The 15,997-nt window shown below is 40.4% G+C and overlaps 1 protein-coding gene across 1 annotated transcript in view; it reads right to left on the bottom strand.

Moving 5' to 3' along the window:
* Nucleotides 1-15,997, bottom strand: part of LOC143037707 (uncharacterized) — a 395,763-nt gene that overhangs the window by 151,262 nt on the left and 228,504 nt on the right. The window lies entirely within an intron of this gene.

Below are 15,997 nucleotides of genomic sequence, written 5' to 3'. Positions count from 1 at the left end.
AATAAATTAATTGAATAATAAATGTATACATGAATAAATGAATGAATAAATGAGTATATGGATAAGTGAATCAATTAATGAATAAATGAATGGTGAATAAATTAATAGATGATTAAGTGAATAAGTTAATAAGTGAAAAATGAATAAGTGAATAAAAGAATAAATGAATAAAGGAATGAATAAATGCATAAACGAATAAATGAATAAATCAATCAAATCCCTCTCGCATTCGACAGAATAAAACCTACAGCTTGTATCATCGCGACGAAGGGATAAATCGTGAGCTCCTTGGCCCCATGAACTACGATAACATTCCCCGAGCTCATTGGAATCGCCTGGTGCTAACCAGAACAAACTAGTGAGAGTACGTCACAGTAGCGAAGAGGTCACATTGGGTCATGGTTGAGTACGTATAAGGAACGAAGAGGTCACGTTAGGTCGCGGTTGAGTACGTCACCGTAGCGAAAAGGTCACGTTAGGTAGTGGATGAGTACGTCACAGTAGCGAAGAGGTCACACTGGATCGTGGTTGAGTACGTCACAGTAGAGAAGAGGTCACACTTGGTCGCTTATGAGTACGTCACAGTAGCGAAGAGGTCATATTAGGTCATGGTTTTGTAATCAAAGAGTAAAGATCAAGACAAACCCCACGATTTCTTGAAACTATTCAACGTGCTCCTGTGTTGTAATGGTTTCTAACTTGCCTCGCAGTTCGTGGACCCGGGTTCGAGTCCTGGCAGTTCGAGCATAAAGGGCAAAGGTGACAGGTTTGGTCAAAGGTCATAGTCTGGTGGCGTGAGTTATCTGTAGTACTTTGCGGAGAGAATATTATATATATATATATATATATATATATATATATATATATATATATATATATATATATGTATGTATATATACATACATACATATGTATATATATATGTATGTGTGTGTGTGTGTGTGTGTGTGTGTGCATATATATGTGTAAATATACATCCATACACACATACATACACGGACGTCTTTGTCCACCATGCACAGTTTGTCTTTAGAAAGTGAAGGTGAGGACCCTACGCCAGGAGGAGCAGATCAGCTGCGGCCGAAGCAGTCACCTTTGCCTTATTGTGCGCTTTAGGGGACTGTTAGAGCAGGTAACAAATAATCACTGCTGGGAATCGGAGAGGAGTGAGTGCGGGATTCGAACCCCAACTAAGCGAATGGGAGACTAGCACGTTTCCGATGACGCCACCGCGCACGCCCAAATCCAGTATACAATAAATAAATAAAATAGAAAATAAATAGAATTAAATGAAATAAAATAAATAATAATCCATAGCACGTTTGACTTCATTCTTTGTAACCTCACTTCCTAATTAATAACATTACAGACAAGACGGAGCAGCGGAAACACTTGGCTGAATATATATCTACGACATGATCATGTTCCCCCTCTACACTACAGACAAGAACCAATAATTTTAGCACTCCCTATATGGTTACTAAGTCCATTCCATTCGTTAACCACTCTGTTGGCAAACTATTTCTTGCCTATTTCCCTCTCAAACCTAAATTAGTTCAATTAGAGTAAATCACTACGAGTCCTGACCTGATGTCTTAATATGATGACCTTACCTGGTATACTTTCGAAAGGCGCTTTCGTTCTGTATAATGAAGATTTTCAAAGTTCTGGTATTCCAAAAATGAAGTGCTTTTGTTTTTTAACAACAAATAATAGAAAAAAAATAATGAGTGATTGAATTAATAATTAATATATATATATATATATATATATATATATATATATATATATATATAAATCAATTAGATAAATAAAAAACAAATACATTAATAAGTGAATGAATAAACAAACAAGAAAATAAATAAATAAATAAATACATATGTATATATAAATAAATTGACAAAATAAACAGGTTAAGAAGTGAATAATTAAATAAATGAATAAATAAGTAAATAGATATGTATATATAAATAAATGAATATATAAATACATGAATAAATAAAAAATAAATTAATTAATAAACAAATGAATAAGTAATCAAATAGATAAACAAATGAATGAATAAATAGGTAAACATATCAACCAAACCCGCGGAATATTCGTAAAACCCGAGGCGACGACGAGAAGGCAGCCGCGTCAGGAATCTTGAACAAGTTCTTCGTAAATCTTCGCATTCAACACAAGAGCCCTTCCCGAACTCGAGGACCCTCCCAACATGCATGTCGGAAGTCATTGGGGGCACAAAAACATCGCCAAGAATGGAGCCATCACTCCTGAAGCCATGAAGCCTTGAATCCTTCTCCTCGTATCGTTTCATCGACTGAAATCAGAGAGATCGTAAAATACTGAAATCACAGCCATTACGTCAGTCTCCCCTTGTTTTTGTTGAAGACTTTGAAGGAGGAAAGACCGGGTCTCGGAAGCCCCAATGGATTACTGCCGTAAGACATTCAGACCAACCGTTCCCTCGCGTGCCTCCGTCGAGCAACACAACTTCAATTGCTCTTCTTCCTCTTTACCTTTGTCTTTCTTCTTCTTCTTTTTCTGTTCTTTCATTTCTTCTCTTGTTCCCTTCCTAGTTCTCTCCCTCCCCTTCTTCCTGGGCTATTTTTTTTTTCTTCATTTCCTCACATATTTTTTCTTTCTTTTCCTCTACCCTTTCATTTTCTTACCTCTTTTTTATTAGTTTGTCTCACCCTAATTGCCTTCCTTCCCCCTAATCAATTTCGCGTAAATTAATTTCTAATCCTCTTCTCTCTCTCACACAGACACACACACACACACATACACACACACACACACACATATATATATATATATATATATATATATATATATATATATATATATATATATATATTCGTGAAGCGTGGCAGGAGATTCTCTTTCAAGCATATTCTGTTGAAAACGACAGCAAATGAATTAGAAATTAATTTCTTTAGTAAGCTTTCTAGCTTTCGGAATTTACCTCCACAACAACAAAAATTAACCGCAGAGGGAAGACCCAGCTTATCGCTCTACATGGCTACATTATACCGTCACAATTTCCAAGTCCTTTTTGTGGAGCGCGTCCCCTTTATGTCGCGCTGTTAGCCACGAGCCTCGTATCATCATAATCTAATGCGACATCTGTTCGTTGTAATTTTGTTTATTTTTCACAGGTGAAGACCATTATACAGACACAAGATGACGATGGAAAATGAGATGATGATAGTGTATGACGGAATGGCGGCGATGAATCGAAAAAGAATAATAATGAGAACATTCTGATTGAAATTACTCTGGTTATACTCGTTTACTGATTTTTGCCTGGTAGTTTATCTTTTATCGAGGAGGTTGGGGAACATTCTTTTAACATTGGAAAAACATAACCAAATATGTAACCTTATCCGCATTTCCATGGTTGAATAATACGACAACACGCTACCTTTCATTACTCACTAATAAGAAAAAAATCCATCTTCCTCTTCTTATTTTTTCCAAATTACGAATAAAACTTTTTTCCTCACAAGCACACATGGTTCGCAATTTACATGCAAACGATCCAGAAACAGAATCAAAGCATGAAGCTAAGTTGGTGATCATTCTTATACGTTCTCTGAATGACAGACAGACTAGAGCTATACGTTACCTGCGTTGGAATGACACTGGATGAATCTCGCATCATTTCCGATTGATTCAGAATCATTGGCATCAATGTCTATATGTCATTTTGATGTGAATGAACTTCCGATGAGGTACCGAGGTCCCCCTCTGGAATGCGCGTGTCAAAAGTAGAGCACATTTGATCTTCATACATTTCAAAGACACATTTGATTTCCACGTTGCTCTGAGACACATTTGATATTCGCATTGCTCTGAGACACATTTGATCTTCACATATCTCAGACACAATTGATATTTGCATTGCTCTGAGACACATTTGATCTTCACACATTTCAAAGACACATTTTATCTTCATACATTTCAAAGACACATTTGATTTCCACGTTGCTCTGAGACACATTTGATATTCGCATTGCTCTGAGACACATTTGATCTTCACATATCTCAGACACAAATGATATTTGCATTACTCTGAGACACATTTGATCTTCACACATTTCAAAGACACATTTGATCTTCATACATTTCAAAGACACATTTGATTTCCACGTTGCTCTGAGACACATTTGATACTCGCATTGCTCTGAGACACATTTGATCTTCACATATCTCAGACACAATTGATATTTGCATTGCTCTGAGACACATTTGATCTTCACACATTTCAAAGACACATTTGATCTTCATATATTTCAAAGACACATTTGATTTCCACGTTGCTCTGAGACACATTTGATATTCACATTGCTCTGAGACACATTTGATTTTCACATATCTCAAAGACACAATTGATATTTGCACTGCTCTGAGACACATTTGATCTTTACACATTTCAAGGACACATTTGATTACCACGTTGTTCCGAGACACAATTTATATTCGCACTGCTCTAGGACACATTTGATCTTCACATATTTCAAAGACACATTTGATCTCTACATTGCTCTAAGACACATTTGATTTTCACATATTTCAAAGACACATTTGATCTCCACGTTGCTCTGAGACACACTTGATCTCCACATACTTCAAAGACACATTTGATCTCAAAGTTGCTGTGAGAAATTTGATATTCGTATTGTTCTAAGACACATTTGATCTTCACACATTTCAAAGACACAATTGATCTCCACGTTGCTGACACATTTGATCTTCACATATTTCAAAGACACATTTGATCTCCACATTGCTCTGAGACACATTTGATCTTCACACATTTCAGACACATTTGATATTCACTTTATTCTGAGACACATTTGGTGCTACACATTGCTCTGAGGAATAATTGTTCTTAGTCATGAAATATAATTAAAATAATCACATACGAAAATCGAGGCAATTTGCTAAACAACCCCGTATAATGTGTTAATTCTTTGTCTTATGTGGTCAGTTTCTTAGGAACTTAATACCACACCTCTACGGGCCACAGACACGCAGCGGTCCTTGAAAAAATAACAACAGAATAAAAAAATAATAATAATAAAAATAAAAAAAAATTAATAAGAAATAAAAAGGTGAATAATATTAATTTCTATGGAGACTCTCTTTTACCAGTCTTCTTAAATTTCTCCTTCTTATTAAAATTCTAAACGAACTAACCGTGGACGATGGCCACTTTACACATTTTCCTCTTATTGAGGATTAACCATGGTTATACCAGTTAACTTGATTCGTAAAATCTATTTTTGTTAAACAAACCGTTGCCCACAAAGTTAACTGGAGCATGGAGAGATGGTGACTGCAGTTACACATCCAGCCTTAAAAAAAAAAAAAAAAAAAAAAAAAATCGTTTCCTTTTTCCTATCGACGCCCGTTTCCCCCTGTCGGGAAAACAGTTATAAAATAAAATAAAAATAAATAAAATAAAGAGAGAAAAAATTAAATAAATACAGGAAGAGAGCAGAGTTCCTGTTACGGAATTTCTTTCACCTCTCGGCTGTTAGGTCGTGTTAAACGAGGAAGGAACTGTGTCTCGGTGAGCTTATCTCTCTGAAATGGGCCCTGCACCGCCACCCTTGCCTTTCCACTGCTTGCTCACCATCGTGATAAACCTCGACGAACACAACTACATTGCCCCGCATGTGTGTGCGTGTGTGTGTGATTCACCATTGTCTTGGATCACGTGTTGGACTCGTGATCGACAGCTATTCCCCACCCCCCCGGAAGAGGGCTCAGAGTTCATATATGACCGATCTATGGGTAATACACCTTACACGCGCACACACACACACAACACACACATACACACACACACAAATACACAACTTCCCGCTCACAAGAGTTGGAATAACAACTTGCAGCGATACTGAAATCAGTTCAGCCCTGGGCGGGATTCGAACCCGGACCACCGTAGTGGCGGCCGGGAACTCGAACAACTGCGCCATCGAGTGTGTGTGTGTATGTGTGTGTGCATGTGTGTGTGCGCGTGTAAGGTGTATTACCCATAGATCGGTCATATAAGTGTGTGCGTACATGAGGACTTGTACTCACGCGTGTACATAGGTTTCACAAATACTATTTATCACACGAAACAGATACACGTCTTTCATTGATATGTGTGACCTTGATTATCACGATATTCTATCAGTGATGATTAACGATGTCCACAGAAATTATATATTCTGTAATGATGATGCTTGTACTGGTTGTGCTAGTATTGGTGGTAAGTTAATTAGTTTATTGTGGCCTGGTGATGATAGTGTGTGCATGTAGTAGCAAGGTGTTGGGCTTTGTCTGACACGCAATGACAGGAAGAATATTAGTCACGGTGGTATTTATATTGCAAGGAGAGCAATGACATCTTAAACAATGATAGTGGTAGTAATTATGGTGGTGATGGTGGAACTGATGGGTGTTGTGATGGTGGTAGTGATGGTGATAGGGGTATGATAGTGGTAGTGATGATGGTAGTAATGATGGTGGTGATGGTGATAGTGTGATGGTGTAAGTGATGGTGGAACTGATGGATGTAGTGATGGTGATAGGGGTAGTGACAGAGGTAGTGATGGTGATGGTCGTAGTTATGGTGATAGCGATGATGATGGTGGTGGTGATAGTGATGGTGATTGTGGTGGTGATAGTGATGATGATGATGATGATGATGATGATGGTGGTGATAGTGATGGTGGTAGTGGTGATGGTGGCAATGATGGTGGTTGTGATGGTACTTGTTTATCATGCCGTGATAATAGTGTTGGTGTCACCTACCGAGGAAACAATCATTTACACCCTCTCAGTTGTTATTGATGACTTGTGTCTATGCTCTGACTGCCACCAGACGATTTTATTCAGCCGAGGGAAACCTCCTCTTCCCGCCATGAGCGGCTTGAAATGATCTTAGTTCTTGGCCGTGTGACTGTGGTGGGAAAATATCATGGTTGTGTGCATTGGGGTTAACAGCAGTGACGTTGAAAGTAAGGATGCAAGGGACGTTAGTAATGATGCCCTCTCACCAACTCTTTATCATACTCCCGCGCGGTGGGACGTGAGAAACCCATGGTAGGGCAATGTCCTGTCAGCTCCGGCAAGCCGCTGTCTTTTCTCTCTCTCTCTCTCTTTCTCTCTTTTTTTTTTTTTTTTTAGGCCAATGGATCGCCTTCCCGCCTGGCCAGGACTATCGGAAACACGTACATAACTCGTGGGCTGAAATAATTTCAGTATCGCTGCGCTGCGGGTTGTTACTCCAAATCTCGTGGGCGGGGAGTTGCGTGTGTGTATGCATGTAAGGTCGCATTTCCCATAGATCGGTCATATACGAGCTCTGATCTCTTCCGGGAGTGAACTGTCGATCACGAGTCCAACACGTGATCCAAGACCATGGTGAATCACACCGTGTCCTGGGAATTGAACTCACGACCACCTGCTCACGAGTTCAATAACGTATCCACTGGGCTATCGTGCGGCCCGATACTGATGCCTTCATTAGCCACAATGAAGACAGTGATCCCTGAGAAGACGTCTAATATTAGGAATGTAACGTTTACAACAATAGAAACGTTCACAATTGAACTTAAAACGTTATTTACACGTAACCAATACGCCACGTGGAAGAATCACAAAACATGACCATCGTGTATAACAGGTTACTATGGTTCATATTCTCATGCAAAGTTTGTAAGGAGAATGAAATAATTAAACTTTTTATGGCTGATTGTTAAGATCCTAATACATGCCGAGGTTTGATATCCTGAATACTTATGTCAACTTTCATGAAAATAAGTTAATCTGTCTCCGTTAAACTTTTTAACTGTCGTCACGTTAGCACTGCGGTCACAAGAAGCCGTCTCTACCAATTAAACCGTCCTAGAGCTAAAAAAAAAAAAAAAAAACACTAAACTGGTCATATAAGAGAACTAAAAGTCTAAACGTAATTATTTGATGGTGTCTTCTTGCACACATCCTTTATTCACGGGTGAATGAGTATGTAAGTACATACGGATGTGGCGTAGTGCCTATCCATCTCCCTCTGTCATCCCTGCAATTTGGTCAGTTTGTCTTCGTGTCCGTCTGTGTGTGTGAACATGCATGTGCGAGAAGACGGATTGATCTGTGAACGTGCGCCTGTATGTTTGTTCCTGTGTGTGTGTGATTCACCATGGTCTTGGATCATGTGTTGGACTCGTGATCGACAGCTTTTTCCCTCCCGGAAGAGAGCTCAGAGCTCATATAAGACCGATCTATGGGTAATCTTGTGACTTTACACACACACACACACACACCCAACTCTCCTCCCATGAGTTGGAGTAACGATTCACAGCGTAGTGATACTGAAATTATTTCAGCCATGGGCGGGATTCGAACCCGGACTGCCTTAGTGGCAGCCGGGATCTCTATCACTGCGCCACGAGTCGTGTGTGTGTGTGTAATAATAATGATAATTCATAATGATCAGATTATTGAGTTGAAAGTGATACAGTAATACAATGAAAATATACAGTTTAAGGTAAAAGACTGGACTGAATTAATAATGTGCACTTTGTGTGTGTGTGTGTGTGTGTGTGTGTGTGTGTGTGTGTGTGTGTGTGTGTGTGTCCTGCTGAGCATAATAGATACTTTTTCCTTCTCGTTCTCACCCTATTCTCTACAATTCACTGTTTCAAGTTATCACGATATATTCTTAAAGCACCAACCACCGCTTGCAAATCACCCAGTTTGGGATTTTTTACATTTTCGGTCATTTTTATAAATACTGTTTCGTGTTCCTCGTTAAGACCGCTCCTTGTTGGATAGAGAAAATCATCTTTGTCTAATGATTCCTTCCCATTTGTACAAATGTGCAATCGGGGAATGAACTTTGTTATCTTAATCTGTATCCAAATTAGGGTCATGTATCAGTTAAAGAAAACCAGCCAATAACCCTGACAAAAAGGAAAATAAATAAATGAACATATAAATGAATGAATAAATAAATAAATAAAAACAAGCAAAAATACACCACTCACTCATGTCACGCTACTCTGTTTTACTACATATTTGTTGCCACATACAATTTTTAAACATCATATCGAGTTTACGAACTTATCGTCCCAACTGTACAAGGTCAGACATGCCCTTTCCATTGTATCTTCCAAGACTTTTTTTTTTTTTAACCTGTATCCTTTTTTATCCTTTGCTTCGCGTGAGTTCCAGACTCCCAAAGCACATTCCAGACTACGTTCCAGACGCTTGGTCATGGGTAGTCTTTATCTTAACTAATTTATGAAATGCTGTTGTCACATCAGCCCACTACCAATACGTTTCGGCAAGGTTGGTAAGCCTGAGTAGTAGATCACAGTGGCGAGGAGCTTACGCCAGGAGGCGCTGAGTATCTGCGGTCGAAGCTGTCACCTTTGCCCTATTATACGCTTTGGGGAATGTTGGAGCAGGTTACAGTCGCTGCTGGGAATCGTAGAGGACTGCGGGATTCGAACCCACAACTATGCGAATGCGAGACCAGCGCACGGGGTGGTAGATGTATTGCCAGTAATAACAATTCTTACTTTCAATATGTGAAATGCAGAGGTGTACCAAAAGCCACAGGTATTTTTATAACGTCATCGCCTATCAAAACGCACTCGTCATGACTTCGCAAACGTACTTTACGGCGCAGCTGCTCTCCACGCCCAGGCACCGACCGAGACCCCCCGTTCTCGGTTGATCGCCATCCCTTTTCGGACACGAAGACTCGAACACAGACCGCGTTCTCTCGAGGCCTCGATGGCGGCCACGCCCGGCGGGGGCCTCGTGACGACCCCCCCACCCCATGGCCAGCCATCTGCGTCCAAATCACCTTCCCCCGCCTCCAAACAGCTGGAATAATCATCCACTTTCCTTCCACCATCTTTTCCACACCTTCCTCCCCACTTTTGTCTACAACCCCGAATCTCCTTCTCTTCGACTCTTCGATCTTGACTGAAACTTTCCCAGCAATTAAGCGCGGCCGTTGATTGATTAGCGGTACCACGAGCAAGCGTCCCCGCTTGGCCACCGCCGTCGCTGCCGCCGCCGCCGCCGCCGCCGCCGCCGCGCCGGCCGGACCCCAACCGCTCTGACCCAAATGCTCGCCGCCGTCACGTCGCTCGCGCACCAGCTTCGCATCGCGTCGTATTCCTTCGCGCGAACTCGCTTCGTTTCGCTTCGCTTCACGGGTTGTTCCTACGCCGCCGGGGCTTGTGTATTTGTAGTTCCGATTGACCTACTAGACGGAGCAGTTGAATCTTCTCAACTCGGATTCAATCCATCCGTGCCCCGAGTTCCAACCCTCAACCGAATAGAATCGCCTGGCTTTAGCCATAATTGAATATCTAAAGTGCAACATGGGGCCAAATGGGTTAAGGATGAAAGTCTATTAATGATCAACAGCGCATATGTTATTAACCCACAATCGACTACGTATACAAAGGCACGTGTGTGTGTGTGTGTGTGTGTGTATTTACCTAGTTGTATTTACCTAGTTGTATTTTACGGGAAGGGGAGCTATGCTCGTGGGATCCCGTCTTCATATCTCATTTTATCTAAACTATTTTTAAATTCATGTATTGTTTTTGCACACACCACTTTCTCATCTAACTTGTTCCAACTGTCTATTACTCTGTGAGGAAAGCTGTTCTTTTTCAAATCTCTTCTATAGCTGTCTTTTTTTATTTTCTTTCCGTGTCCTCTTGTATTTCTGTCATCCCATTTTATCAGATTCTCTCTATCAGTAATTTCTATGCCTTTCATGATTCTGTAAATAGCTATCAAATCTCCTCTCTCTCTTCTTTGCTCTAGTGTCTGTAGTTCAAGTTTTTCTAGTCTCTCTTCATATGATAGTTTTGAGAGTGTTGGTGCCAATTTTGTAATTGCTCTTTGTATTCTTTCAAGTTTTTTTTTATACATTTTTTTTTGTACTTGGTGACCATATCGTTGCTGCATATTCCAATCTTGGTCTTATCAGGGTGATTAGGATTTTCTTCACCATTTCTTCATCCAGGTATGTAAATGCAACTTTGATTGTTCTTATTAGATTATAAGTTTCTCCAAAAATATTATTTATATGTTTCTCAGGTGACATATTATTCATAACAATGACTCCCAGGTCCTTCTCATTTTCTACTTTTTTTATTCCTTCTTCTCCCAATTTATATGCTCCTGTTACTCTGTTTTTGCTTTTTCCAAATTCCATTATACTACACTTTTTTGTATTGAACTCCATCTCCCACTTCCTACTCCATTCCTGTACTTTATTTAGATCTCTCTGTAGTGATTCACAATCTTCTTCAGTTTTCACTCTTTTCAGTAGTTTTGCATCATCTGCAAAGAAGCTCATATAGCTTTCAATTCCTTCATCCATATCATTAATATATATAGCAAACATTATTGGGGCCAGAACTGTTCCCTGCGGAACACCGCTTATTACTTCATCCCATTTTGAGTGCTGGTTTCTTATCACTACTCTCATTTTTCTTTCTGGCAAAAAGTCTTCCATCCAATTTAGTAGTTTGCCCTGTATTCCTCCTTCAGTTTCTAATTTCTTAAGCAACTTCTTATGTGGTACTTTGTCAAAAGCTTTCTTTAGGTCTAAAAATGCACAGTCCGCCCATCCATCTCTTTCTTGTATTATATCTATTAGCCTTGAATAGAAACATATTAAATTGGTGACACATGATCGTCCTTGTCTGAATCCAAATTGTCTTGGATTTAACACTGTTTTTTTCTAAATATTTTACCCATCTACTTTTGATAATTCTTTCACAAATTTTTGCTATTGTACTTGTTAGAGAGACTGGTCTATAGTTGGTAGGTTCTTTATTTCCTCCTTTATATATAGGTACTATATTTGCTTTTTTCCAATCTTCTGGAACTTTTCCTTCTTTCAAGGAACTATTTAGTATGCTATGTATTTTGTCTGCCAGTTCATTCCTGCATTCTTTCAGTGTGTGTGTGTGTGTGTGTGTGTGTGTGTGTGTGTGTGTGTGTGTGTGTGCGTGCGCGTGTGTGTATCTAAGAGAGCCAAAAGTGAAGTGACCCTACGCCAGGAGACGCCTAACTGCCCTACATGCTCGGGCAACCATGTTAAGGGCCACCATAACAACACAACAACGACCGCTACCAGATGGCGCAAAACGAGGCAGAAAGGCGTCAGATGTCTGTTAGTTAACAGTGGAAGGGTGCTAGACAGCCGAATAAAATCACCTGGCGCCACCCAAAATAGAACGAGTTGGAATTCTTGGCATCGACTTGTTCTATCCCTTTAAAACGGTGTCGCACTTAAGATATTTTGTTATGTCTTTGGCGCCAGGTGATGTTGTCTTTGGCGCCAGACATTTTTATTCAGCTCAAGAATGGGCTTAAGGTGGCCCTGATCAAGCAAGACCCCGGTCTGGCTCTTCAGATGAATAAAATCACCTGGCGACAAGCCAGAACAATAATCTATAAAATCCATCACCGGATTAAAGAGGTCAAGGCAACGCTACAGTAGCGTGTCTGACCCTGAGTATAGCCTTTTATGATTTATGTCTTTATTCTGGCCGCCGCCATAAGATTTCATTCAGCTCAGACTCCCCACCCAGCCACCCACCCTCCTCTTCTCTCTGGGGGTTAAATTAACCCCAATTAGGAGGGTGAAATGTTCACCTTAGAATTTCGACCTGGATGACTCAAGGTCCATTATCGCCTTCCCTCCCATGTGACGACCTGGCGAGTTGGTTTCGACTTCACTACACACCAAGTGGACCCAGGTTCGAATCCAACTGCTACCGGTGACTCCTGGCGATCGTAGCACATAAGGCAAAGATGTCAGTTTCGGTCATAGCGAAGCGCCTCATGACGTCAGCTCAAGAGACTTTGCCGCCGCGTAAAGCGATTAGTAAAAAAAAGGTCGATGAATCATTCTACAAGAGATTGGAACTTGGTTCTCCGTGTTTGTTTATCATTTCTGGATGCTGTCAGAAGATTTCAATCGTCCCAAATCTTTTAACCCGTGAGGCACGGACCCAGATATTGAGATCTTTTTGGTCACGCTCGTACCACTTTACTATTCAAATGACGCACCAATAAGCCCTGCATTTATGTCGTCCTGTTTGTTATCAGTGACTAAAACGCACTATCAAGCCTCCTTATCTATCTAATACAGGTATAAGTCTCTTCATTAATACAAAGGTGGACTTAATATGACAAACAAATAAATTGTTTCTGAAGTACGTACATGCTGTCTTCACGCACCTTTCAAATTTCTTATTCTTGTATCACAATTACGAATAAAATCCGGATATTACGTCATTATGTAGACGGGGCTGTAATAAAATAGCCTGGCGTCAGCCTGAATATAAAATGTGAAGTACATGACCATTCCTTAGATATTAAACAAAACACTTTTATTCCTTAACTATAGCTATTTTACCTAAGTTTAATAAATCGTCAGGATTTAGCTAAAATAATATTTCCGAAATATTTGAACGCACCGCAAAAGTTAGTCGACATGACGTCATCAAACAAACGTTTGAAAATAAGTTCAAATATCCTTCATAATTCATAGTGTCGTTTGAGAGTACATAATATCAACAAATTTATCATGATTACTGGATTAGAACCCCAATTTAGCAAATGCCCCCCGTACATTTAATGCACCAAATCTCGAGTTTAATTTGGGTTTAGACGGAGACGTGGAATGGGGTGAGTATTCAGAAACCCGGGTTTTCGCTTACAATATCTATTAATCTTGGTTACCTACATGCTTGAGAGAGCGCGCCCCGCTCTCAACTGAAGAGAACGGCCTGAAGTTAGCCAGAGTAATATGTGTTAAGAGTGTCATTCGTAGTGGACGGAGTGCACAAGTTTACACGCACCTACACACACACATATATGCACACAAATACACACTCACACATATGCACACATACACATGCACACTCACATATACACACATACACTCAGACACTCATAGATTATACACACCCACACATATGCACACATACACATACACACAGACATATGCACACATACATATGCTTACACACATACACATGCACACATAAACACATACACGCACACACGTGGTGCGGTTCGTAGAGTTCCCGGCCACCACTACGGCGGTCCGGGTTCGAATCCCGCACAGGGCTGAAATAATTTCAGTATCACTGCGCTGTGAGTCGTTACTCCAACTCTTGTGAGCGGGAAGTTGGGTGTGTGCGTGCGTGTAAGGTGGCATTACCCATAGATCGGTCATATACGAGCTCTGAGCTCTCTTCCGGGAGGGAAATAGCTGTCGATCATGAGTCCAACACGTGATTCAAGACAACGGTGAATCACACACACATAAGAACATAAGAATGGAGGAGACTCCAAGGGACCATAAGGCCTACACTAGGCAGTTCCATGTCCGTTACCGCCTATCATCCCAATACATAAAGTTATCTAATCTTCTCGCAACCAATAGTTTCAGCGCTCACTACATAGTGACAAAGTCTAGTCCAATCGTATTGGTAAACCAGTTTTTGCACACACACACATACAGAGAGAGAGAGAGAGAGAGAGAGAGAGAGAGAGAGAGAGAGAGAGAGAGAGAGAGAGAGGGAGACATTAAATAAATAGAGAAAATTAAACGCCGTTCTGCCCTTGTCGAATTCAACGCTTGGCTGCATGAAATATTCGAGTTCGATATATATGTCGCTCGTTAGAAGAAAACGCACCCCACCCCACCCCCACCCTCCACAAACTCTTTCACGCCCCGCTGGTTGATACCAAGTCTTAGCAAATCAAATGTCACGCCTTTTACACACACACGCACATACCTCGTGGCGCAGTGGTTAGAGTTCTCGCCTGCCACTACGGCGGTCCGGGTTCCAATCCCGCCCAAGGTTGGAATAATTTCAATATCGCTGCGCTGCGCGTTGTTACTCGAACTCTCGTGGGAGGGGAATTAGGGGTATGTGTGCGTGTAAGGTCACATATGAGCTCTGAGCTCTCTTCCGGGAGGAAAATAGCTGTCCATCACGAGTCCAACACATGATCCAAGACCATGGTGAATCACATACACACGGAAGCCAACATGACACGGATCACTGTCACACTTTTCCGTTTTGTTGACAATTTATAAAGAAAAGATAAAATTAAATTTAAAAATCTGATTTTGTTATTCTTGGGGGATGACTGGCTTCTTAGCGAGTAGATCATCTGGAAACAGCAAACTGACTAACTTGGAATTAGACTGTTCGGCTATATGACAGTATCACAATAAAAGATTATATAGAACAGTGAATGCAAAACATTATAAAACATAAATTGGGCCATATATAAGCTCTCTCATCTGAAATAGAAATAACTGTCGATCACGAGTCTAGCACGTAATCCAAGACCATGGGGGAATCACACAACACACAGGTCAGATTTGAAGTAAAACCATCGATAAATTAATCATTCCTTCAATTCTCAATTTCCAAATTAAGCTCGGGTGGTTGATCATATAATTAATGTAACAGTGATCTACACACAAATCATCTGAATAGTTTAGAACGAATGATTTATGGTCTGGGTTGAAGTGCACAGAAAAGATACAAGATTTCGACAATCCCTACCATACGTGCAGAGGTGATCATTAAGCTCTATCTAACGATAGTCTGGCCCATCCTTGACTATCCTGTACATTTTTGGTCTCTGTCCTATAGAATGTATATCGATTCACTAGTCAGTATATTGAAGGACCAAAATGATACAAGGGCTTAGAAAATTACCATATGAAGACAGGCTTCGGCACCTTAACTTACACTTTCTAGAAAGAAGAGTACGGGGTAATTTGATAGAGGTATACAAATGGGACAAGGGCTTTAACAAGTGATGTAGACAAGGTCATCATATTAAGACAGCAAAGCAGGACTCATAATAATGGCCCTTTTAGACTTAAGAAGGAAATAGACAAGAACTGGTTTACCAACAG

The sequence above is a fragment of the Oratosquilla oratoria genome, chromosome 23 (assembly GCF_046742065.1).
Source record: "Oratosquilla oratoria isolate Oo_2021 chromosome 23, ASM4674206v1, whole genome shotgun sequence".
NCBI lineage: Eukaryota > Metazoa > Arthropoda > Malacostraca > Stomatopoda > Squillidae > Oratosquilla > Oratosquilla oratoria.
The sequence above is the reverse complement of the archived record's forward strand: the minus strand, read 5'-3'. Positions and strand labels throughout refer to the sequence as shown.